Source organism: Physeter macrocephalus, chromosome 16, assembly GCF_002837175.3.
Source record: "Physeter macrocephalus isolate SW-GA chromosome 16, ASM283717v5, whole genome shotgun sequence".
Lineage (NCBI taxonomy): Eukaryota > Metazoa > Chordata > Mammalia > Artiodactyla > Physeteridae > Physeter > Physeter macrocephalus.
The window spans coordinates 43,434,879-43,440,607 of record NC_041229.1 but is presented as its reverse complement, the minus strand read 5'-3'; the positions used below and the strand labels follow the sequence as shown (position 1 = coordinate 43,440,607).

General features: G+C 32.5%; 1 long non-coding RNA gene across 3 annotated transcripts in view; it reads left to right on the top strand.

Moving 5' to 3' along the window:
- LOC114487990 (uncharacterized) overlaps window positions 1-5,125 on the top strand; it is a 6,089-nt gene extending 964 nt beyond the window's left edge. Inside the window, exons 2-4 of one of the 3 annotated variants that reach the window (XR_003683610.2) lie at window positions 724-796; window positions 4,368-4,505; window positions 4,661-5,125. This is a non-coding gene — a long non-coding RNA (uncharacterized lncRNA). The remainder of the gene's footprint in view (window positions 1-723; window positions 797-4,367; window positions 4,506-4,660) is intronic. The other 2 variants (XR_003683611.2, XR_003683609.2) reach the window with 2 other exon arrangements.
- The last annotated feature ends 604 nt before the right edge of the window (window positions 5,126-5,729 follow it).

The following is a 5,729-nucleotide window of genomic DNA, read 5'->3' as shown; positions in this document are numbered from 1 at the left end:
TGCGCGTCCGGAGCCTGTGCTCCGCAACGGGAGAGGCCACGGCAGAGGTAGGCCCGCATACCACAAAAAAAAAAAAAAAAAAAAAAAAAAAAAGTGTAGTGATACATTAATGGGCACACGCAAACAACCCTAGTTCCAACTTGTATGTTTACCAGACTTAGTGTATTTGAAATAAAAACAAATGCTTCTTGGTAACAGGTATACTGAACAAAATGGTAATATCAGTATTTGTTAAGTAGAAGTAAAAAGCTGTACAATATTTCTAACGATCCCAAGTCTGTTCATGAGAAATGAGTTCAGTCCTCCCACCCCAATAAAGAAGACTTTTCATTTTCCATATTCCGTTCTTCCATGCCTAGAAGTATTAAATTTCTATGTAGTCATTCTAACATAGATATATACAATGACTATATACAATATATACAATACATATACAAATATATATCTATGTACATACAATATATTTACATATATGTAAATATGTATTATATATGTATATATATTGTATATACAATATATACAACGTATACAATATATATACAATGTTGTATTCTCCTTTATTTTACCTAAGTATTTTTCTGTTTTGTTTCATAATCACATTATGAATGATGAGGTAGATTTCTGATGAATAAATGCACTATAACCATTCATTTAATCTCACCAACTTTATTTTACAATAAGCTTCAGTGATAAACTTATTGTATGTTGTTTTTCTTATTTTAGATTTTTGAGAAGTAGCAGTAAGGTGTATGAACTGAAAAAACAAAACAAAACAAACCCCCACAACATAAGAGCTGTGAGTTGAGTTTTATTCTGAGTATTATAGAGGATTTACGCCCAGAGCAGCTCTGAGGAGCTGCTCTGAAGAAGTAGGGGGAAGAGCCAGTGTGTGTGTGTCTGTGTGTGTGTGTGTGTGTGTGTGTGTGTTTATGATTTTGGATAGGGAATACATGCAGTCAAGCACACATCTCAGTAAAAGGTTATTGCTAGCCAGGCGGAACAAGTATCTCAGTTAATGATTTTAGTGCCTTTTTTTTTCCATGTAAAGGAAGATGCAAGATTTTGGTTTCATTAAAATTCTTCCTGAGATATCTAACTATCTAGAGGACCTATTTTGCCAAAGCACAGAGTGCCTCATCCTGTTCTTCCTCTTTAATTCCTTTCAGGGTGTACTGCTGGTCAGTGACTACAATGGCTAATGACTTGATCTTTGTATAAGTGGATGGTGTGCAACATTCTTTGTTTTGCAAGGGCTTAAGCCTTTTAAAATAATTTTAGGACTTTAAAGGTATATACTGTCAATTGTTTCCAAAAAAGGTGGTATTAATTTGCTTTTTCACCAGCCATGGATGTGAGGAGGAGCGATGAAGAGGTTTAAAAAGTTGGTTGTGGCCAAATCCACTTTTTGAGTAGCACAGCATTATCATAACATTGCACTGTTTATCAGTAAGCTAACTCATTTAAATGGCTTTAATGTTTATTGTCAGTTTTTTTCAACTATAACATTTTACAATCAGAAAGTAATAAATGCTTATATAGATAATTTGAAAATATAGAAGTGTACGAAAAACAAATCAACAATAATTCTACTTCTCACCAATAAGTATTGAGATCACTAAAATAACTGATAAAATTATTTCCAGTGGTTCCCCCCTCCCCCCAGGCAAGTAGTGGTATGAATGTTAAAAAAAAAAACACAAAAAACAGAACTGGAGTCATAGTGTCTACGTAAGTTTATGTTCCTCTTTTGGTTATTTTAATAAACTACACAATTAAATTATTCTTAGTAAGAAAAGAAAGTATAGAGGCAGTGTGTTCCACTTCACCCCCAACACTTCATGTCCATTCCCACACTCCAGTGCTGACTACCAGGAACTGTTCAAGAAACTTCGTGGTGGTAACACGCATAATTTGTATAGCCTTTAAATCCAGCTCCCACTCCCTACCCCCCAACACACACGAACTATTACATAGTATCTTGAGATTTTTCCCATGCTATGAAAGCAGTGCTGTAGAATAGCTAAAAGTGGAAAGTGGACCTTTGGAGTCAGACTGGGATTCAAATCTTAGCTCTGCAATATAGTGCCTAAAAGACTTTAATCATTTCAGGAAATCTGTCTAGACTTCAATTTTCTCTTCTGTCAAATGTAAATCATAATACTTTAGAGATCATGTAAATGTTGCTAGTGTTAAAAGCATGGAAATCAATTAAAGTGTGGAAATCACTTGTAAAGCTCTTTAGTGCATTGCCTTGTGCATGGTAGGTGCTCAATAAATGAAGACTATTTTTACTTTGAAATGTTCTACAGAAATAGCATGACTAAATGGTATCCAATCCTATTGCAACAAATACCAATATTTTCTTAGATGACATAGGCATTCTTTGTTGTTGCACATAGATGTGGCTTCCGATATTTTTCTTTTGTAAACAATAATATGATTAACATCCTTATATACAAATATTTGTATCTCCTTTTTTCTCAGCTTAGATCCTTGAAAGTGGAATTTCTAGGTAAAATAATATGAACATATTTAAGTTGAAACATACACCTATGCTACTTTCCAGATAGATTATACAAATTTACACTCCCAACGGCAACAGATGAAAGTCCTAGGTTCACAGCATCCTTCCAGCCTTAAATACTATAACTTCTAATAATTTTGCTTTCTTTGTGTTTTGTGAATTCACTCCTCATATCCTTTGCTCATTTATCTTTTGGAGAACTAAAGATTTTTTTTTGGTTTTGAAGAGATTTTTATAATTTTAAAATATTAAAATAGACATTTTTGAAATATTTATATCATAGTTGACCTTTCTCATTTATCATTTTTTGATAGTAGAGCAATATTTAATTTTTATGCAGTCAAATTTATGCATATTTTCCTTTGTGGTTTTTTTTTCCCAGTGCTTTTATACTTAGGACCGTTGAGTCAACTATTCCCGTAATACTGTGTATGCACACACATGTATACCTACTCTGGTTTATTTCTGGGCTTTCTATTCAATTCTATTAAATTATCATCTGCTCTGTTTCACTTATTATTTCCTGTTTCCTTTAATTTTATTTGTTCTTTTTTTCTTTTTTTAAGGTTAAAAGCCTTAATTTCTTTTTTCCCCTTGTTCACAGATGAAATAATTTAAGGCTATAAATTTGCCGTTGCATACTTCAGCTCCGTTTCATAAATTATGTAGTCTTATCATTCTGCTATTTTACTAAATAGCCTAAAGTTGTGGTTATATATATATTTCCATATCACATATCACAAGAATCTGAGGACTAGATATTTAAGTATTTGAAATTTGCAGTGGTAACATAGCTTTTAAATATTATAACATACACATTTTATACAAAAGAGTAGATGGTAACAATATGAATACCAATTTTGTTGGAGCACAACATCATGGCACAAACTGTTCTTATCAGATTAAGAAATTTATGAAGCAGAAATGTACTTGGGCTTAGTTATGGTGCATGTACAATTTTATTTACTTAAGCTGTGATGGTGTACAAATTACATTAGAAATCTGATTGTCAGAATTTGCAAATATTTTTTACATGGAATAACAACTGAATTCTTTTTTGTGGTGAAGCCTATGTTGAATCAAAAAGAAAAAAAAAAAGACCTAATCATAGCAGTACCTGTTTTTCTTTTTGCTTCCCTGCATCAGTCACATTTTTAGAAATGTCCTGAATTTATTTCACTACTTTGTAAACCAGTATAAATGCCCTACAATAGTGTTGCATATTTTGTAAGTGATTCTTCCAAAATTTGGTTAGATTTTTTCAAAATAAGCTGAACATCTTTAACAGAAACAGTTTATAAATTTGGCTTACCAGAAACCCTTCAGCTTTTGCAGTCCTTTGAAAATTGCAATTTAAAAAAACAAAGATTACAAACAAGAATACATTGAAATTTATCCCTACAAAACAAAGGAGGAAATAAAATGTAAATAATCAGAGAAACTAGAAATGATAATTTTGTATATTAAAAACATAGGTTTATGTTTATACTCTTTAGCATGTGTGAGCTTTTTGAAGAATACAACTTTTCATAGTGTTACCCATATTTTAATTTCCATATAGGCTGCAATCCTGATGGAAATCATTTATTAAATTCTCATATCAAAATTGGAAAGTACTTTTTCTTAAAATAAATTCTTACTTATTTGTTTTTACCTTTTAAATTCCCACCTAAGAGGGTGTCCTTATTAGTTTCAACAGCATCATGAAATGAGAGGTGAGAATTGTACACGTTTTGTGCCCCACCTCACATTCTCTTGGCCCATCATTTTACTCTACTCATTGTGGATGTAACCTAATGTCTCATTTCAAATGAATCACATACCTTTCGTTCTCTATTTCCAGATTTCTCTGGTGCCAGTATGTATTATAAAATGTCCAAGAGAATCCAGTCAGCCCTTCTGATGCTTACCAAACCTGAAAGTGGTAGGAATAAACATGTAATGGTGCAGCCCTGACCAAGTGTTGGATGGGGACTAGTGGGTAAGTGCGCCTGAGTCTGTGTCTCAAGTGGACAATTCTGAAATGTATCCTACGAGGCTTCTTAGAGGGATTGAACCCAACTATTTACTGCAATAATCATACTGCTCAATAAGATATCCTAGGATTCAATTTTCTTTCTCTCCTTCTCTTTGCAGTTTCCCACTCCTCCTCTTTGGGGTGACTTCCTAAAATAGACTGTCTGTTAATAGCTTTTGTCTCCAGCTCTGCTTTTGGAGAGGACCCATGCTGAAACAAATTGAAATATGTTGAAATGTGTGCATTCTCACTGAATATCTTTTTTTTTTTAAATTAAACCTTCAAAAAATGAAATTCATCATATATCAGAATTTTATGGACTACATGCTCTATTAATAGAAAAAGAAAAGACAATTTTACAGGCTGTAAGTTTAAAGATGTTGTCAATTAGGAAGAATGATTTCCTGTGCAATAATTGCTGGCATTTCCATCAAATTACATTTTTACATTACATCGTCTAAAATGCAAGCCTTTCTAAACAATTTCAATTTTCATTAAACTTTGACACTTTAGATGATGCATGTGAGCGCTAAATGACTGATTTTGCTCAGATTTGAATAAATTAATCAAAATTGTAAAATTTGTTGCTAAGTCATTTATTTGTAGCCCACTTTTATGTCATCTTATAAATACAGGAATAATCACGAAGACTTACAGTTTCTAAGTTCCAAAATTTTATATGAATGGTCCTAATATTGGAGTATTCTAGACTATATTTTTTTCCAAGAAGAAATCCCATTTTAGAGATAGTTTCTTTTGTATCTTCCTTGCTTCAAAATTAGAAACTTTTATGCAGTTTGTTATAGTGTACAACAAAGATGTTTTCAAAGAACATCAAGACAAACAAATCCACTTTATATATCTAACTAAAGTGTAAAATCCTTGAAAGCAGAGCTTTTTGTCTATTTATTCACTACCATATCCTGAATGCTTAGAACAATGACGGACACAAGATATGCACTCAGTATATATATATATTTATTTTTTTCCGAATTTTGTTTTATTTATTTTTTTATACAGCAGGTCCTTATTAGGCATCAATTTTATACACATCAGTGCATACATATCAATCCCAATCTCCCAGTTCATCACACCACCACCCCCTCCTCCCCTGCCGCTTTCTCCCTTTGGTGTCCATACTTTTGTTCTCTACATCTGTGTCTCAATTTCTGCCCTGCAAACCAGTTC